General features: G+C 43.7%; 1 protein-coding gene across 17 annotated transcripts in view; it reads left to right on the forward strand.

The window, feature by feature from the left end:
* The window catches only part of MYT1L (myelin transcription factor 1 like), a 1,655,431-nt gene that overhangs the window by 822,005 nt on the left and 812,065 nt on the right, over positions 1–21,361 (forward strand). The window contains exon 3 of one of the 17 annotated variants that reach the window (XM_069606041.1): positions 18,101–18,179. The exons of the other annotated variants lie outside the window; for them this stretch is intronic. The gene's annotated coding sequence lies outside the window, so the exon portion shown is untranslated. The remainder of the gene's footprint in view (positions 1–18,100; positions 18,180–21,361) is intronic. 17 annotated transcript variants of the gene reach the window in all.

Consider the following 21,361-nt stretch of genomic DNA (forward strand, 5'->3'; position numbering starts at 1 on the left):
GAGAGGGTTGGATGGTGTCTAACGAGTCAGGTGGTGCGGGGGGCGACATGATGGCGTGGGTGTTGAGGAGGAGAGACTCTTGAAGAGGTGGGTGTTAAGTTCTTTTCTGAATTGTAGGAGCGTGGAGGCAAGTCTGATGCTGATGGGGAGGAGTTTCCATAGTCTTGGGGCATAGGCAGAGAAGGCTTGTTTTCTGGTCCTTTCCTTTTAGCCGTGGCGGATTGCAAGTCTGCACGTGTCCTGGCTTCTGGCGGTACACTGTCCTCTGGACACTACTTCACAAAGGCTACATAAGGAGTTGAGGCCATTGAAAAAGTGATGGGTCTGAATAGCCTCACACACAAAGGATCCCAATGGTATATCCTAGTCCTCTGGCCATGAAACGTTCTCAAGCAAATGGATAGCCTGTAACTATCAACATGAACATATGAGAACAGAAAATCACCTGGGAAATGGACCTCAGCATTAACTCAAAGGTCAGTCACTCGACGGATAAAGCAGCTCGTTCCCAAAACCAAGCCTTCTCTTCAACCTGGAGTCCAGCGCCTAGATGCCTATACGTTCAGTGCGCTTCATAGATTTTAAAAATAAATAAATAAAATAGTGGGCACCATTGTCAACCGCAGTCTGGATTACTGCAATGCCCTAGTTGGGTGCCTCCCTGACTACCAAAAAAAAAAAGACTGCAAAAAATCCAAAATGCTCCTGGAAGAATCATCCTCAGATTGCAACACCCGCTGCAGAAATCTACAGGCTTCTCTTACAGGCCACGATCAGGTTCAAACTCCTGCTCCTCACAAACAAATGCCTGGACCTACAAAGATCTGACATCACACTGGATCTTAAAATACTGCTGAAGCAGCAAGGTGCCACTGAGATGTGTAGAATGCACAATACAAATAAAACGGCCAAACATAAGCATGTATAACGGGGGCGTGCATTACCTGACTGTAACCCTACTGACCGATCGCAGACCCTCATGATTGCCACATTGCCCTACACAGTTCCTGTTAGGGAAGGGCCAGTGGGGATAAGTGAAAGTCTCCACCGGTGGCAATCACCGGAAGGGGAGATGTTCTTGCTTTATCCACCTAGTGGATCAGACTTATGTTTTGTGGTGCTGATGTCAATGCAAATGTGGTCGGCTTCCCTCTCAACATCCGTGCCATGTGTTTTATAGTGCAATAGACATTTTGCCAGGTGGCTCCTTCAGAGTGTTAGAGGGTAGCCATTTCCTTTGGCAGAGTGGAAGTCGTGCCGGGAGTCAGTGGTAGGCAGCCAGGTCATTTCTTTGGCATGGAAGTTGATCTACATCTGGGTGCCCTCTAGCTGTTATAGCAGATTAGTGATGAATTAACTATTGAGTTGAGTAGGTTCCACATTTATAGATGAAATAGCAATGCAGCACAGCTGATCCATGAGTGATCAGAAAGGCATGTAGTTGAACACTGGGAGAACATTATTTCCCTTAGGCTGTTACCTCATAGGCCAAACAGAGCATTTTCTGACAAGATCCAGACGTTCCAGTGTTTGTTCGTGCAGCAAAGAAATAACATGTGATCAGACAATGAAGTAATAGATCCATGGCCCCAGTAAACGCAGGTATTGATGGAGAGAGCTATCAACGTCACGTGGACCCTATTTTTGAAGAAGCGTACATTGAACCTGTTGAGTGTACTTTAATCCTCTCAGAAATGGCGTAGTGAGAACGTGCAAATGCGTTAAAGAGCGGGGACCCTCCGAAAGCTTACAGTGTTCACATGTTCTAACGCAGAGTTGCATTATTAGAATGTGCGCAATCGATTTAGTGAAAGACCATGTTGGCAATGTGGGTATGTTCATTGCAGGGCTAAAATGTGATACAAATGGATTTTTTGAGGTATGTGGCAAACACAACTGCTATCTAGCACTATGAGAAATCTAATATCTCGGATTAAAAGCAGGCTTGTACATGGCATAAGGAATATTTCCAGCAGGTTCACTGGGGAGGCGTGAATATCCTTGCATGGTGCTACCGGGTTAAGGCTAGAGCTATAAGCATAATTAAGATATTTTATGAAAGGATCACAGCATGTAAATAATCAAAAATAACAGTAAAACAAATAAGGAAATAGGCTAGGGGTGGTATAAATGAAAGTGGCATTGACTCGCTCTACTTTTAAGGAGCCGGCCCTGTACTTTCCACGATGCATCATCTCACTGTAGCAGTATCTCACAGAGAAGATTTTAGGGTGAGTATAGAACTCTGCCCCTCTGCCCAGCCCTGTGTGCTTTCTCGAATGCTTCTGTTTTCTTTCTCTGCCCTGACCCTGCCATAGGCCTTCCCTCGTTACGCCCACTGCCTGCCCCCTGCACCATGATTGGTGCATTCTCATGATCAGCTGACCAAGCCGCACATACTGGAGAGATCCCCCTTCGGCAATCCTCCTTTCCACAACGCATCCGTTCACTGTAGGAGCTTCTCACGGAGAAGATTTTGGAGTGAGTATAGGGACACTGCCCCTCTCTCAGTTAACCGAGCCACACATACTCTCTGGTGGATCCCCCAGGGCAGCCTTGCTTAGCAAGCCGGCTAACAGTACAGGAAAATGGCACCTTCCTTTGGGTGCTTGCCAGCCTTGTTTGCCTGTATACCCTGGCCTCCAAGCCCTGCATGATGCCATGCTATCAATCTACAGTTACTTCCAGGTAAGGGATATCTCCAATGAAGCTTGCAACTATTGTATTTGCCACACCTGCACAGAGCTTCCCAAAATGTCCTAAATGGGGGCTTGTTACATTAAATTGCGTACATTTTGACAATTGCCTGACTAAATTTCGCATTTTAGATTACTGTTTCAATCTCCCCCACTGTTTTTATTTTGTCACACTTGCATTCTGCCTGACAAGGGCTCCTAATTTAGATGTTTTAATCCTGCCACTGTTTGTATTTTGCCACACTTGGATTTTGCAGAACTAGGAATCCCATTTTAGAGTTACTGTTTTAATCCCACCATTGGTTGTATTTTGCCACACTTGTGTTTTGCGGGACTAGGTTTCCCATTTTAGATTGCTGTTTTAATCCTGCTGCTGTTTGGTGTTTGGCACACTTGCATTTTGCGAGACTAGGTTTCCCATTTTATATTTGCTGTTTTAGTCCTGGAACTGTTTGTGTTTGGCCACACTTTCATTTTGCAGAACTAGGAATCCCATTTTAGAGTTACTGTTTTAATCCCACCATTGGTTGTATTTTGCCACACTTGTGTTTTGCGGGACTAGGTTTCCCATTTTATGCAAACAAAGGGGGGTCTGGGAATCTCTCTACCAGCACGAACACAGCCCAATGACCTGTTCTTGGGTGAATAACCCCTGGGAGAGACTCTACCAAGTCTTTAGCTCACTGCCCTTTTCACAGAGAAGAAATTTCCCCGCATATCAGCCTTTGTCCTGCCCAGGGGCAGTCCAGCGCCGAAATGCAAGGCAATTCTCCTCTGAACAAGTGTACCATCAGTAACCCCATACACGTGTTTCAGCCTTGTTGGGAATCATCAGTGAGGTGAAACTGTTGCCTCTCTAAGAACAGTGAGCAAGGGGTCCACGTCTGGATTGCCCTGTTAACTTAGGGTGAAACCCAAAGTTAATGTATGCAAACAAAGGGGGGTCTGGGAATTTCTCTACCAGCACGAACACAGCCCAATGACCTGTTCTTGGGTGAATAACCCCTGGGAGAGACTCTACCAAGTCTTTAGCTCACTGCCCTTTTCACAGGTCATTGGGCTGTTCAGAGGTGTTCAAGGGGGCTGTTTGGGTGATGTTCAAAGTTTGGGCGGTATTGGCTTGATTGAGCGTGGGATGAGGGGAGTGTCTTTTGGTGAGAGTCTTGGGGGTTATGAACCGAGAGCCGAGTCTCAGGTTTCTATCTTTCAATGTGCATGGGTTCCAGGGAGTGGACAGAGCAGCAAATCGGCGGATCCATTCTATGGGGCTGAGGGTGCCGTTAGGCTGGTTAATATGTTGGGCCTCGAGAAAACCCATGGTCGAGGTGTATGAGGGATGTTGGGTTGGGGGTGATTGTGGACGGTGTTTGTGGCATGTGGTGTTATTGAGGTGGAGCAAGGCGAGTGTGGCCGTTAAGGTGAGAATGACTACGTAGAGGTTTGCCATGGGTGGGCAGTGTGAGACCTGGATATAGTGGGTGAGGTAGACTAGATTGCAATTGGACAGTGTGGGTGGAGCGGGGGCTGACTGGGTCGGGATAGGGAGGAGGGCAAGTAGTCAAGACCAGAATAAGCTACTGTCTGACTCGGCCTGATTGACAGAGCGTCTTCCAATGCGATTGCCCTATCATAAAATGCTTTTGTCAATCTGCAGGACAACACCCGCTTTAGTGACTCGGCCTGATTGACATAGCGTCATCCAATGGGATTGCCCTATCATAAAAAGGCTTTGTGATTTAGGCCCGCGGCATTGCAGATGCTATGCTGCTTGACAGATAGACACAATGTAAACGTCATATAAGACAGCCTTTGAAAATATCCAAACTGACAAGAAATAGGACTGCAGATGTTCTGTGACAAGAACAAACGTTGACACACAAATCTCAAATCAGTTTGTGTGCATGCCAGCCCTTAAGAGTGAAGCCATATAATATGCACCTTTAATCAAAAGGGGACTGATTTTAAAAGCGTTTTTCAATGGGAAAATCCAATTAAAAAATAAATTTTAAATCAGGCCCTGTGTGTTTGTAAAGCATTGTTTTAGGTTTGTAGTTGGAATTGTAAAAAAAACACCATGGTTTCAGTTTTGCTGCAAGCATACTGCAGAGTCAACTCATGCTATGCCCCTTTCGGATAAACACTGATATTTTTGACTCTGGGCACATAGTCTGTTTTCTTATCTTTCATGTGTCACTTTTTGCAGCCAACATGGGCCTTGGCTTTGGTGAGAGCTTGTGTTCTCCTGCCAAAGGCTCCATGTTCTTAATGAACCCCCGGTGCTCTCTGTTTCTTCCCCCACAATAGCTGCACGCTGGCAGTGTAACCTAATCGTTACTGCTCGGCACAGACCGGCTGAGGGAGCCAGGTTCAATTCCCCTCTGTGGCGTGAGGAGGGGAGAGGTCGGGGACCACTGGCGCCCCGGGGATTGTAGCAGTCACGCAAGGCTCTACAGGTGCTTGGAACCGAGGCTTTCGGCTAATGAAAAGGGATTATCCTTCATGGCTGCCAAATTTAAAATGTCCCATTATCGGTTGCCAGATTCTGCCACAGTTCAACAATATTGCTTCCCCAGACATTATTCCTAACGCTTATTTATGTTTTTAACAAGCAGAGGCAGTGCGTAACCGCATTAAAAATAGGAGATGGTATGTAAGGACTAACACAGCGCAATTATATTAATGAAGAGGGAGGCGGACGGAGAAAGAGGTAGGTGACATTTTATCACCCGTTCGTGAAGTGAGAACGTGCGATGTCCCCTTAACATGCACAAAAGGGACAAAGGCTACATGTGGGGGAATTAATGGAAATGGAAGAAAGACCCCATGACTTTAGGGGTACCTTCTCAGCACTTGTCTGGCACGCATCTTAAAAAAAAAAGCTAATTTCAGACCTTTTAAAGTTGAACAAAATGACGATATCTTGTTTGACGTACGATGAGCGCATAGCCCAGGAATACATGCAACACATTAGGTAAGCATTACAGTATAGTATCTGTGGACTTTGGTTTCAACCTGATTCGTGAGCAATGTGCAGTGTTCAGTAATGCTAAAAGAGCCTGGCTATCGAGCCTGTAGCCCGTTTGGAAGAGAGACACGTGCCCTGCGTTCAGGGCCATTACTGCCCACGTAAACTGTCATTGTAAAGTGACAACGTTTATGATTTCCAGAAAGTGGTTAATCTTGTCAGGAAAAGGAGCAATTGGGTCGTGCTACCAAATAGCCACACTTCACTACTTTCGTGTCACTGTACACAACAAAAGCAGCTGTGCAATGGCAACCTCATTATTTGGGGTTGTTTTACCGCGAATGAAATGCCTGTGACTGAAATGACCGCATGAGAAATGTGCATTATACATAAATGTTCGTACATTTCTCATGCGGACATCTGTGGTAAAACAACCCCAAATCCATACCAACACTAACCCCTGTCCACACCCCCAGCCTCGCCCCCACCACGCTACTTACCTTTCATTGTGACGCACTGTGTTCCTGCGACGCTGGTTCGCTTTCACTTCGTGATCGGGAACCGGCGCCGCAGGGACCTTTTTTGTTTTTTTGTTTTTTTTGAGCGTGTCAGCTGCAGAGGTGTCCTCGCAACCCCCGCTCACCATACTGTATAGTATGGTGAGCGGGATGTTGCAGGGGATACGCCTGCAGGCCCGACGCCTTTTTTTTTGTTGGGTCAGCTGCAGGAGTGTCCCTCGCCGCAAACCCTGCTCACTATACTGTATAGCATAGTTAGCAGGGTGTTGCAGGAGACACCCCTACCGCATCCGCAGCCTTTGTTTTTCTTTTTTTTACCTACCCCACCAAAAGACCTACATACCACAAAAGGTTATAACTTTTGGTAGTTCCAACTTTTTGTGTTATGTATATTCAGGCTCGGATTGGCCCCTCTGCCTTTCAGCCCGTGGCCGGACGGAAATCGTCCCTGGGGGTTGGGGGCCGTTTTCTGGCCATGCCTGGGCCAGTTTAGAAGATTTTTTTTTTATTATTATTTTTTTTTTTTCTTTTTCAAAAAGCCTTTCATCCTTCTTAGGTCGATAAACGAATACCAACACAGGTTGGTTGATATTATATGCATATTTGTTCTATAAAAAAACAGCTTAAGCGTAAGTGCTAACATATTATCATTTCACCTTGGACGTCTGCTTGGATTCACAGTAATTTAGTGTGCTTAGGACCAATGCTTTTTGATGCTACTTCCTGTTTTGAAAGGTCGTGTTTCATCGCTTCCCGGGATGTCACTTTGGGGTGGGGTCAAATGACATCACTTCTGGTGATGTCATCAGAGGTCAAGGGTCGTGAGGCAAGGGGTGGGCCACTTTTTTGAGGCGAGGGGTGGGCTTTTTTTTGCGTGACCGGGCCTATTTCTTGTCCCAATCCGACCCTGTGTATATTAGGTCTTTTGGTGGGGTAGGTAAATTGGGTTCGGTCATCGAATCCAAACTCATATATCCGGTGGGATGTTCTTAATGACAGTTGCACCAGAGGCTGTGATGCAGAGTTCCCTATGACTATGGCAAGTTGGCAGCCCGTGCAACAGGTCTTTCACGGTGCTCGGGTGGAACCCGTCACGTATTATGGAGGCCAGCGTGTGTCCACCGGGGGTGGCACCATCATTGATTCCAGGCACCTACCGTGCTAGTGCCCTAGTTGAATGGCCACGGATGTGCATTAAGCATCTGTGCAAAATATGAGGGTTGCTATATGCGTCTGCACTTTCCTTTTGGGTGGTCTTCAGAATTTTTCCAGGAGCCCTCCTTGTCACCTCACAAAGGCATCTAGCCACTATGGATGTTTCAACAGCTTTGATGGTGCATTTGCTCAAATGCTTGGATAGTAGGGGATACATGGTTGAAGCAGCCATGCATTCGTTGATGTGCACATGCAGTATTAGAGAAGGGACCTTCTTGACCCTTCTGTATGACCAAAGCGATGGACTGACAGCACAAACGATGCAATGCACCTCTAATCTGAAATTTCAGTCAGTGCACTCATGTCCAAGACCAGATGACCTTCCATTTTCCAAATGCTTGACTTTTGGCGCATGAAATGCTTTCCTTCCCAAGCACATAAACATAGCAGGTGTATTTGTAGAGCGCACGTTCACCCCTGGAGGGGCATCGTGGCGCTATTGACAAATCACAGATGTTTATTGTTACCCATCTAAATGCCACTCATTGTATTGACCTGGGAAGGATGAAGGGCTGAGTGGACCTGCCAGGATTTGAACTGTGATGGCCTATAAGTCCGAGCCCAGAGGCTTAAAATAACTCCTTGTGGTCCTACGGCTGGTGTAAAACATGACATCATGATTTTCCAATTCATTGTCGAAGCAAAACTCTGTAGTGGTAGTACATACTTTTAGAACATAAATGAAGTGTGAATACAAATAAGTTATCAAATTCTCTCCATAGTCACTTCCTGTTACTTCCTGGGGCAGCAGTTGCTCTTCATAAGGTATTTAAATTCCTTATGCCCCGTTGGGCAAACCATCATGCATTTCCTAGCCCAGAAGGTGTGTGTGTGGAAGAACGGCTTGACATAGTCTCGCATGTTGTCTGCGATAATCAAGCTCCTGAAATGGTGACCTATTTTGTGTACCTTCACTTCTACTACCCTTTGGACGGGTTGCTTTGACCACTTATTCAAAATAGAGTAGAAATGCGGCGAGAAAAACATATGCAAAATCGGCCGAATAATCACTTTCCAGTCCATTTGGGAAAACATGTAAATGCCAACTGTGCATTACTCTGAGCAGGAAGCAGCGTTTACCATCAATTCGGATGGAATCCGCCTACTTTAACAAGGTGAACAAGTCAGGCGGATTCCATAGCCATGATTTGTTGGTTTTTTGGGCAGAATGCAAACACATTGTGCCTGAAAACCTTGATGCTACCTGAAGGCGGAGCCGGGAAGCAAAACGGAAAAGATGTCTGCTCACTCCGCCGGTAAAGTGCAGGAAAGCCCCCTGGGAGCGTTAACATAATGGGTGACCCCCACATGCTTTGCTTTTACCCTGTACTTTAAAGTAAAGGACCTCCCACATCCAGAAATGACATTGTGGCTTAGCACATTTGTTTTATTTTTTGTGTGCATTTCTTTGGGTATTATTATTTGCTAGATGGTAGTTAAGCACATGGGGATATTGAACATGTGTAGGTGTGTGTGCGAGTGATTTAGGCATGTACGATTTCTAAAGTGAAACTCTCACTGCCTCAACAACATAGACTATAAACATGGAATAGAGATGCTTGAAATATTCAGGCCGGGAGCTGTGAGGCAAAGCGATCATTTCACATGCAAAATAAAAGAAATGCCCAGGTGGCGCGGCTACCAGGGGCCTACGTTTCCGGACAGCGCCTTCCCCATTCGTCTCTTCAACGTAAATGCGTTGTCAGTCCGAATGGAATCCCTGCTTCCCTTTCACTGAGAACCATCGCCAGTCATTAGTCTGAGAAATGATTCATGTTATGGCGTATATAACTTAATTTCAATGACGTATAAGTCCTCTTGTCATGCGTTTGTAAATCGGTTGATACCGAATATTTCAATGGAAATAAAGCGGCACTCACAGCATATCGTTTATCTGCAGGCGGATGTATCTTTTGCAACCTGTTTCCCGTTGCCAGGGATACCTTTGTTAAGTCACCCTGAATGATGCGTGTTGGCAATGTACATTAGTTTTGGTCCTGAGCAACCACGTGTTGACATGAAAAAACCATGAAAAGCCAGATTTAAAAAAAAAAACAAACAATAGTTGTCACATTGCAGTGTGCTATACAGATCCCAGACCCACCAAAAATGCATGTTAAGGTGTGCAATGTATATATATTTAATGTATGCTATGTTATGTTGATTCATACAACGCACACCTGCAATTGCCATCTCTAGGCCCTCTCATTGATCTGAAAGGGAATGTGGAAGTGGGTTGGTTAGGGGAGAAGAGGGAAAAGACATTGGTCTTCAATGTAAGTTTGTCGGTATCCCGCCGGCGGGATGCCGGCAAACTGTACTACTCCTGCCGCCACTTGGTCTGCCGGAATAATCAGCATATTCCAAGTGGTGGACAAGCGGTAAATCCACATTCCATGGAGTCCATGATAGGACTCCATGGGGGAGGAGGGGTTTACCTGTATTACCGGCACCAGTATAACCGTGCTGGTAATACTAGCAATGTCTGCCAGTAGGGTGGTAAATGTACCTCCAGCTCGTAGCTGGCGGCGTATCCTCCCCGCTACCAGCAAACCTATAGTTGGCCGGTTCGGAAAAGTGCCGGCACACGTTATTACCAGCACTTTATTTCCAGATCGACCAACTTATAATGAGGCCCTTTAGCTGTTTATGATGAATGGTAGAATTTATTATGAAAATGCCACATATATTGTCAACAAGAATATAGATATTAGATGTTAACTGGTGTACCCGTATTCTCCTCCCTCTAGAAACTATTGAACGTTGACGTCTTGCCTGCAGCCGTTTGAGCATAGGGCTCTTTTAACAAATTCAAGCAGGAGTGACTGGGATTTGAAGAGGGAAAGCACTCGGTGCACAGGTGGTGCTGCAAGAAAAAGCAGTCCCATGTCCTAGCTCTCAGGATTTTCTGGGAAACTGTATTTCTGCAGCCCTGCGGACGCATTTGGTGCAGGGCATATCACCAGGGTCAGACTGGGACAAGAAATAGACCCAGTCACCCAAAAAAAAGTGGCCCATCCCTCGCCTCAAAAAAGTGGCCCACCCCTCGCCTCACGTCCCTTTACCTCTGATGACATAACCAGAAGTGATGTCATTTGACCCCACCCCAAACTGACATCCCGGGAAACGATGAAACACGACCTTTCACCCCTTGACAAAACAGGAAGTGGCATCAAATAGCATTGTACCTAAGTACACTAAATTACTGTGAATCCAAGCAGACGTCCAAGGCCAAATGATAATATGTTATTGTATAACACTTGCGCTTTGGCTCTTTTTTAAAGATCAAATATGCATACTATATCACCCAAACTGTGTTGGTACTCATTTATCGACCTAAGAAGGATGAAAGGCTTTTTGAAAAAAAAAGAAAATAATTTGGAAAAAATATATTTTTTTCCTATTTATTTTCTTCCAAACCGTCCCAGGCATGGCCAGAAACCGGCCCCCCACTCTCTAGGGACGATTTCGGCCCGGCCACGGGCCGAAAGGCCGAAGGGCTAATCCGACCCTGCATATCACCACCGCATGTGTACGGGAGGGTGCAGGGTCAGAGTGAAGGGAAGAAGGGATTTGAGTTTTGGGGCGTGGGGAGCAGTAGAAGGAGGTCATGCTGGGTATCCCCCCAGAAAAATGCTGGCAAGAAAATTTGGGGAATGATCCCATTCAAGGAAATGTTATAAAACCCTGGGGAAACAGGTGTTATGGTCACATTTTTGCCTGTGGGAGAACAAGCCTAGATTAGTGTGGGGTAAGTGATGGCTCGGGGCCAGAGAATTGACAGTGCCCGATTCATAATTGCTTTCAAATCCCTGACGGATTTGAAGGCCTGGCAGATTTTCTACAGGAGTCTGGCAAGTCAGCAGCTAAGCACAGAATACACATTCAGCTCCAACCAATGCTGCACTCCAGACCAGGGTCATTTCCATGCATTCATTTTAGAAAAGGAACACAAGCTGTCACTTTAAAGTACTTTTGACTTCGCTTCACCTGTTGGCAACGGAAACACAATTGGAATCAAATTTTTGTTGTTCGTCACCAAAACATTTTTTGACAAAGGAAACATACAGCAATGTAATGCATTTTGAGACTGATCAAAGCAGATTTGAATTGAAAGGAAATACAATGTGACCTGAGTCAGGAGTTTCACACTTACTAACAAATATTTCCATCAAAAGAAGAATCACAGTCGTATAGGACTTCTGGACAAATCCAATGGAAGGACAAGATGGTATTGCCTAAAATAATCTAAGCAAAAAAGAACCATTTAAAGCCCTTTTTTTTTCATTGTGCTTTATTTGTCGATAAGGTTAGAGTTGAGAAGAAAAAGCCTAGTTTTAAAAAGGTCAAAAGTGGAGGTTGCAAAGGTGATTTGTTTGGTAAATGTCTAAAAATCAAGCAGCAAACGCGGAAAATAGCTCACAACTTGCACCTGCAGTAACACGAGATTGCCCCGTAACTACCATGTCAATACTACAGATTTTTATTTTTTAAAAGGATGGATAATTAAAGGCATGAACATTATTTTAATACGCTGGAGAGGTGGGGGAGGGGGCAAAACGCAGGATTGAAGCCTCCAACCTGAAGCTCACGCCCAGATCCCTACAGTGGGCATTGAACTGCCTTGCCATCAGTCAATAGATATTTTCTCAATGAACATAGAATTTCCACACTCACCACCATAATCAGAGACCATGCGTATGCTTATACCAGGGTTTCATTATAGCACTCAGGATTGGCTCAGAGTAATGAACTCCCGGTTCTCATTATCTTTATTAATTCCCATAAATCAATGGCTTAGTATTGTCATTATCTCAGTTAAATGAGTTGCTCAGCGCCAACAGTGATTTAGAATAATAAGAAGATTCATTTTCTCTGTGGATACGTATCATTAGTGGTTGATATCGTCAGTGGCTCGGTGCCATCAGTGGCAGAGGATTATCAGTGGCAAAGTGTTACTCGTGGCTTGATATTGTCTTGGTGTGATGAAATGACAACCACTCTGCAGAAGTACAGTGGTGAGTAGTGGGTGAATTCCCTATGTAGCCCAGCACTACTATTAAGCCAGCAATGACCCCAATCATACAGGTGAAACAGACAAAGCCCGACAGGTATACCAACTTTGCCGTTTCAGGTAGTGCGAGCCAAGGGCAGTCTGTACTCTTCAGGAGGGATGAGAGTTGGAGCATAAAACATACAAACAATACTTCTGTGGTACCAATATAAAACAATGTTCAACCAAGGGTCTGTAAAAATGTCATATTTAATTAAATTAACAATAACACACAACAACAACAAGATCACTGGCTCACACTTGTAAAGCAAACCACAGAGAAATCAGACTTTAAAATAAAGGGGCCCTATGGGTTTGTAGTCAGGGTGACTGGGCAAATACTTGAGCAGCAAAATGTCAATGTTACTGGAGACATGTTCCAAAGGGTTAGAGAAAGGGGCTTAAAAGTATGTACTTTTGTTAGGCAGAATAGAGGGACATGGCCACATTTTGTTGCTGCCTTTCAATGCTCATCAGTGTTGAGCCAAACGTTTCTATATCGAACAAGGGGTCTGGGCGCTTTTGGCATTGAGTCAGGGAGATGGGTTCCAGTGATGAGGTCTTGTTCGGCAGAGGCAATGGCTTGCCTGTTGAAAACGCAGGGAACAATAGGCGTTTTTGGGGTCAGTGCACAAGACATGACAGCCCCTGGTGTAGAGAAGCAGTGACTTGCCTTTGGAGGTGAGCAGGCACATCTGGCTCAACACAGCATTACAGTAGTACATCAGCGAGCTCAAAGAATCTGGTAACCAGGTAGAAAGTGATGAGTTAGGGATGCCTAAAGACTTGGCAAGTCTCAGAGGCAGAGATGACAGAACTTTAGTGTCAGTGTTTAGCGCCACTTACAGGATGCAGAGGAGGTTGAGTGTCATGGTCAAAGATGACAGTGGTGATTCACTTGCAGCAACCTGGATGGCTTTGGGTGTGCCCAAACTGGCATCAAGGCTGTTCAGAGATGCAGGGGGAGCACCAAGGGTAGCTGTGTTGGTTCTTTGTTTGCTGGGCTACCCAATCCAGGGCTCCAGGGGCAAGGTGCTTTTCCCAACCAGGAATATTTGTAGAGAGTACTTGCAGGGTTTAGTCACCTCCATTGAGCAAGGTACTGGGTACCAGTGGCACAGTTGAAGTAGGCCTTGTCCAGCCAGCTGGTCATCCCGAATAGGCCCTTGGGAGGGTTAGTTCAAAGATAAATCCATTATGGGTGGTTGGGAGGGTACCTCCAATTTTATAGGCATATGCCACAGTGGGTTGGTCCGAAGCAACCTTGTTGTTAAGGGTCCAAACAAGGCTGCTGTAACAAATGTGCGTTCCCTACTGATGTCATACCCATAGTGTTTTGTCTGTGGGAATTGGGACGGGTGACAGGAATTGTGGGAGCCCTAGTGAAATCCAAGATGCTGAGATCCATCTGTGAACTGAAGCTCTCTTCTGTGCTACTCTAGTCCACTTTGTTTCATGTCTGCCTGCATCAAAAAGGACTCCAGTAATCAGCATCCTGGTGACAGGCAGCCATTGTAATGACAGCACTATTTTTGATGCACCCTTTGCTAGATAACTTCTCAGGGAGTATTCCAATTCCTTGGAGGATGTGGAAAACCTTATTAGGAAGGCCAACTAGGATAGGGGTGTCCATGGTGGGACCCAACATGGTCGATCTGGGTACACTCGGGCCAGATCTCTTGATACACACCAGGCCCTGTCATGTATGAGTCCACCAAGCTGGCAATACAAGTACATAAAATAACTGTGGCTGTATAATTGTGTAATCTCAGTAGCAACCATGTCAAAACCAGACATGACTTATGTTTTAATAACTGCCACCAGGCTTCTGCGTATACAATTTAATAAACATCTGTGGATCATACAGTTAAAAAGCTACCTCTGTCTGTTGGATATGTGAATTCCAGCAGATGTGTCCAGGAATGCACATGTGGCTTTTGGACTTGCCCTGCTGCCCCTGCAGGGAGGCTACTGGGGATGTCAGAAGAGGGTCACTGCAAAGTACATGTGTGTATTTTGCGTTTTGGCACAGATCATTGTGAAACTGGGGTCTGATTAACAGTTTTCACTTTCAGAAACAGACGTACCTGCATCATTTGTAATAAAAATCAAACAGTTCAGACTTTCCCACCTTCACAGATGGAATTCTGTCAGACTTGATAAGTTCAGTATCTCAATATTGTCAGTGGCATTGTGATATCAATGGGATAGTATAATCAGTGTCATGATCATTGACTCATTTTCATTTGCTCAGTATCATTCAAGGCCAGCAGCTTTGGTTCCATATTGTCAGTGGCTCAACAGCATTACTGACTCAGCATCGTGAAGGACCCTTTACTATCTCAAGCTCAATAATATTAGCAAATATTGGTAGCAGCAGTGGATCAGAATAATAAGGTTTCTGAGAGACACTCCACTGCAGGCCGGGCGAGAGCATTCAATAGCGCCTGAGGAAAAGCATTGTCAGTCAGCACTGCTGAGAGCAGAGTGCTACACACGGTGCATAATGATTACTTACAATACATAGAAGCAACACCATTGCCAGAATACCACGCGTGCATGTCTAAGCATTACAATTCTTGCCCATAGCAGTGAATCACCAGCATGATAGAGCTCTAGCTTCAGTTTACAGGATCGTTCAAGAGGGTTGTCTGCTTTCAATGCCACATGTTGGTATGTTGCCTAACAACTTTGATATTAGATGTTGAGCAGAAATTCGACTGATGGCAGATTGGGAAAGGGGCTTCAGTAGTTTTGCAGAGGAAAGCAGCATGAAATGAAGAAATATTTACAATGAGAGGGTTCAGATAGAAAGAAAAGAAGGAAGAAGATTTTAAAGATGTTGCTGAGTAATACGAAAGAGAAAATCCTAAAAGAACAGTAATGGTAATCAACAAGACAGAAGTTGAAAGGAGACATTACTATACTTAAAATAGCTGCCATTGACGAGAGAGGTGGGCATAAAATAACAAATAAGGAGCACTGGAAATGACCAAACTAGAGCGCGTACTGCTGCGGAGAGAGAGGGTCACACAGTGAAAATGATAGGGAGAAGAGAACAGTATTTACGATGGCAGTATAATTCATGGGACCTTCACTGAGAAAGGTTCAGGGAGAAGCATGGTCTCTCCTAGTACAATCCCAAAGCTGATACCTCTTCTGGCAACTGGTTCATTATGAGACTGTTTTGTGGAGCATACAAGTGTATTAAGTATCCACTACTTGTCTCCTGTGCATCCATTGTGTTTAGTGGCTGTAGAATATACGATTTGGCCCATATGTGTTTTTCCAAGTGCATATGTCGACTTATTTTGGATATTGTAGCAGGCATGTGAAATATTGGACTATTTCATCAGCTTGCAGTGAGAGCAGACTATAAACCCGAAACCTAATGCTTTTTGACCAATATGTTTTGAAAGATCTCTTGAAACATGCACCGTATGGCCACATATTTTAAAATGTGGTGGCGTGTACCCCTTAGGGTGGTTCATTTAGTGCACTTGCTTACTCAGTGACTAAGAGAATTTTCACAGCTCATACAATTTTGTTGATGCTGTGATTTTGTGAGCAACAACCATACCATTTTGGATTATCATCTGGCCATGTGATTGCTGTTTCATTTACAACATATATATAGAGGAGATAATGGTACATTTCCAAAGACACTCATGGAGTTAATCCTAAATAATCTACCCACAACTGACAGGCATCGCAATGGGAGCAGGAATGGCACCAGGCTATGCCAATATATACCTGCTCTGGTTTTAATCTTTAAAAATGTTGTGCCACGACCTATGAGCTGACCAATTAAAATTCTATAGATGATAAATAGATCATATCTGTATTCTGTGGACAGGATCAGACGTGGAATTACATAATGTTTTCTCCAGGCTCAATAATCTCCATCGAAATGTAAAGTATACTATGAATTTCAATAAAACAAATGTCAACATTTTGGATGTTAAAGTGAATCTACTACTGGAACAGCCACTAGGCTTTCTAGGAAAACATCGACAGAAATGATGTACTGCATGTTTATAGTTTCCAGGCAATATTCCATTTAGCCAATTTCTAAGGACCAAGCGTATTGTATCTGAGCCTGATGATTTCACCCAACAACTTGACTTATTGAAAAATAAGCATGGTTAGATAGGGCATGTAAAGTCAATCAAGAAATTGATCCATTAGACAAGATAGCTAAAAAACTATTGCCAAATAAACCAACATGTGCATATAATATACATATTTGCAGAAATATCTTAGTAAAGGCTGATCAGATGTTACCAGGAAGAGAAATCAAACAAAAAGGTACATTTATGTGTTTACAAACTCAACACTATACCAATCCAATTAAGGGAAATAAAATGAATCATCCATAAACGGGTAAGACTATCTATACTTGAGATATTATTCAACATGGAGCTCTAGCAACATAGTATCTGCAATTAGATGCCTTTGCAGTCTATACTTTGTAGGACTAACCACACGCAAAGCGAACACTCAATGGTTAGAACACAAGTCCAATATGCAGACTCACAACCCTAAATCACATGTTGCTATCCATTACACAGAAAAGGGTCACTCAGTTTTCCAGATGCAACTTACCATACTTGAATGTGTAAAAGTACCAAAACAAGGTGGCAATCTTCACAAACCGGTGTTACTGAGAAATGTACAGGATACACTTATTGTCTGCACTGTTTCCCAAAGTTCTCAATTTAGCATGGGACCTTGGCTGCTTTTTGCAAACTGTTGTTACTTTCATTGCCCATGGCACACACCTTACTTACCATTATGTGTTTGATATGACCTAGACATAGTATAAGTGAAACGTTTTCAAAGCAAGCACCTTTTAACTAATTTTACAATATCAGTGTACCTGTCACTTGTGATATATCTATAACATTATAATACTACGGACCTATTGTGATTATAATACATTACATGTTAAATGACCTTAAAAGCTGGAGATTGCTTTGAATAACCCGTTGACTTATAATCCTTTATGGCCAGTGGTGGAGAGTAATACATTATTTCCATTTTATTTCCTTTTAAGTTCCATATATACTGGATACTTGTCAATGGCTAAATTATTATTGTAATTGCATTTGAGGAGATAACAAACCTTTCCTCTTTCTTTCTGCCTGTCCTTGAACTGAACATACATGTTATTGTTCCTAATCTATTGAATGGTGTATGCGTTCTTTCACCTAATTACTTTGCAATATATATTGCAGACACCTTAAGATGGCGTCCTTTTACTACCTCAAAACAACTATGTGGGTAATTCATGGATTATTTGCGCCAAAAAAGTGATTTGTGCGCCATTCTGACCGCAAATCCCAATTTGTTAAACAGGGATTTGCGGCCAGAATGGCGCATAAATCCCGTTTTTTTGGCGCAAATAATCCATGAATTTTTATTTTTGACTACTGTCTAGTTGTTGAAAACCACATCACTTTATAGGAAACGCTGCATTTTGGGATGTTTTTTGAATTTTCAGATGAGGTTGAGCAGAGGAAGGCTCCTGATCCCGCTCCTCATCCTTTGCATGAACAAGATAATGATGGGTGCAACTGCTGTACTATATATTAGTATTTGCACAGTCAGAAGGGAGATAGACCTTGTTAATATAACTTCAATTATTTCATAGATGCCAACACACCACAGAGGAGAATGCTAAGGCCCTTTCTCTGTCAAGGACCAAAATCCTTCTACTTCTGATATCAAAGGTTAGTTATTGTGAAGTATTCCATGTTCCCTTTTTTCTTTAATAGTACAGTGAAGCGACTATACCCAATTCTTATTCTATAGAATCATTAAAGGGGGAGGTTAATATCTCACTCCTGAAGAAGAGAAAAATCCCGAAATGCTTTGAGTGCCTCACAAACATCTTGAAGCAACCACAGGACATACTGAAAACTTGTAATCACTATAATAGTGAAATTGTGTCTCAATCTGTTCAATTTTGATGAAATGCTCCTTCTTTCGTTGCTTTATTTGTAAAACAGTTTTTTGGATTTCTTCTTATTTTTAGACCTAATACTGTACACTAAAATTGTTTATATTTATAAAGTGTTTCTATTTGTGAATTACTTTGCTTGTGATTGTTCTTGGATGTTTCCTTTGCCTGCTTACACAAATATTTTCTGTGTAACAATTTTCTGTTTGCATATATTGTTGGGTCTTTGGCTGGTAGACCTACTTTTAGATTAGAGTGTGATCTATCATCTTGATTTATCATTGAATCCTGCTGCCAAAAATCATGTTTACGAATACAGATTTGAAATGGTTTGCAGCAGTTGGAGACTGAAATTTTGACACCTTCGACGTCAAGGAACCCTTTTAAAAATTATTTTTAAAAATACTTTGTTTGGTTCAAAAAGATACACCCAATATTCCATTACATATGGAACTTGGCCTCACATGCATTATCGATCAAGTAGCACTCAAAACGTTCCTTTTTGGGGTTTGTACTTGGTCTTGTGACTCCCTTGGAAAATGATCATGTTTCACAGATAATTCCCCTTCACTCTCACCTGAGGAAGAAGTTGAGGTAGATTGGCCGGATTGTCCTGAAGCAGCTTCTCTGGGGTGACTCTTTGGAGTTCTCTTCTTCTCAAAGAGATAGGGTCTGTTCCGGGAGGTCGCCACAATTTCCTGAGAGTGTTTACATAAGGGAATTATGGGTCAGCCTCCGGAATCAGCCGATAAGGGGGAAAAAGCTAGCAGGCGTAAAAAACCAAGGACGATGTTGGTAAAGGCAATCCAATACAGCAGTGGGCTGAGTGTGAGAGAGGAGTCCAAATAGAAGTCAGCAGCGGTCGGCCGTAGCTTGAACCAAAAGTAGGCAGGAGGGAAGGAAGGGAGAGCCAGGCAAAGTGAACAGAGAGGGCAGTGTGAAAGTTAGGATGGCAGCAGATGCAAGCAAAAAGGGGAGAGAGCACGAAGAAAAAGAGATGAACTAGCATTGAAACCAATGCGGTGTGGAAAGTTGCAACGCGAAGAACGGGTGAATGGGTGGAGCCAGGATTGTTTAGTAAGTCGGAAAACATCAGGTAGCAGAACAGCTAGACCGCTAAGCACTGATAGCTGTGTTAGGCACCGTTTAACATAATTGTTTGTGTTTTATGTTTTTTTTGTGGCAAGAAAACAGCTTTGACAAGAAATTCTGTACAAGATTACATCCAGGCAGGCAAGAAAGAACAAGGATTTGGTGCCTTACAATTGGATGCATGAATGCTAGATGTTTTGAAGGTTACAATACCCATGTGAAAAGTTTGGAGCTATTCGGTCATCAGAGTTGTAAGGCACTGACGCAAAAAATTTGCAAATTGACATATTTAGAAATTGGTGATCACGAGGGAGTGAAGTTCCATATGACTCAGTTACACCTTCAAGGGAAATCCTGAAATGTGAAAGTGCGAAGATGGACTTGATACCAGGGGAAGGGAGTTCCAATGGAGGAGAGCAAGAAAGGTAGAGGTAGTGCATGTGGGACTGGGAGCAGATAGGTTATGGAGAGCTTTAGATCACAAAGTGTGAGGGTGTGAGTAATGGCAGATGGAGTTATCCAGAGTAGTTGGGCTAGCTGACGGACTGATTTGAAGACAAGAAGAGGGAAAGTAAAGAGGGGACAATTGTACATTGACCTTTGCCTCACATGGGGGTGGTGCACTAAAGTGGCTGAGTATCGAGGCAGGTTGAAGAAAGTGTGGGTGGACAAAGTCAGTACCCTGTCAGTGGCGTGGAGGGTTCTCCCATGACTAAGCTGGAGCAAGAGTTTGGCTTACTGTGGATTCTGGTAGAGAGGAGAGTCCTATCAGATGGATATATTAGATAGGGCAGATTCTTTCGAGTTGTTGTGGTGAAGGTAATGAATTGTTGCAATTTGAAATCAATGTCAATCAATGGGGTGTGAGTTTTGGATTATGGGGTGAACATTTCAGGTTGTAAGACTAGAGGGGAGGGGAGTATGGGTTTAGTGTTAGAGGTCAGTAGGTAGATTACCTCAGTATTTGAGCACTTAAGTATGAATCACATAGCAACCTTGAGTGTTGTATGGTTGGAGAGTCTGTGGTGATGGTGGAAGATAACTCAGAGTGAAGGAGGGGTATGCAAATATGTGCATGTCAGTGCAAAACAATGACACACGCAGCCAAAGAAGGATATAAGTTTGCCATGGTACAAGGCTTTGCAATGCAACTAGCAGGGAACAAGGACCGACCCTTGAGGGGCCTCTTCTGGGGATGGATTGGCAGATGATTTCCAGAATTCCAAATGGTTGCAGAAAGAGGCAGCAGTCAATTAAGAGGCAATCCAAGCAAGGGCAGTTCCCTGGAAACAGAGGTGAGACAGAGTCATTGCAAATTATGGGAGGTCAGCCTTGTTGAAGAAATGATATCCAGTAGGATGAGCATAGAGGATAGGTCAGTGTGATGGGGGAACTGTTAGGAAGTTAGAGACAGGGGTAAGTACTGTTTCATCAAATGATGCTTGCGGGATGTATATTGGAAAGATTCACAGAGTACATGTGCTTCTGGGGAGGCCAAAGCTCAGTTTGGCAACTTACAACTGATGCAGAACATCTGATGAATCTCAATAATGGGTTAACCTTGTAGCATCATATTTACTTCCAAACCAAGTGCTATTGCTAATATCTGGGCTGAGAGAAACCCCCAGAGACAAAGTGCAAACATGTCTTTCCTTGGTCCTTTGAACCAACATCTAACTCACACAAATGCTGGTGCAAATTTGCCATATGACAGTGGTTGGATTAGCATCCAGGAAGTAGCATCCAAAGTCATTTTGTACAGCAAAAATGTCTTTGTACTGACTTTGCACTGACTTTGCAATACAAAAATACACTTTGCACAGTTCCATGAATCAGGGGTTGTGCCGGCAGTGCAAAGTC

Source organism: Ambystoma mexicanum, chromosome 4p (genome assembly GCF_040938575.1).
Source record: "Ambystoma mexicanum isolate Mex_15411 chromosome 4p, UKY_AmexF1_1, whole genome shotgun sequence".
In the NCBI taxonomy this organism is placed as follows: Eukaryota; Metazoa; Chordata; class Amphibia; order Caudata; family Ambystomatidae; genus Ambystoma; species Ambystoma mexicanum.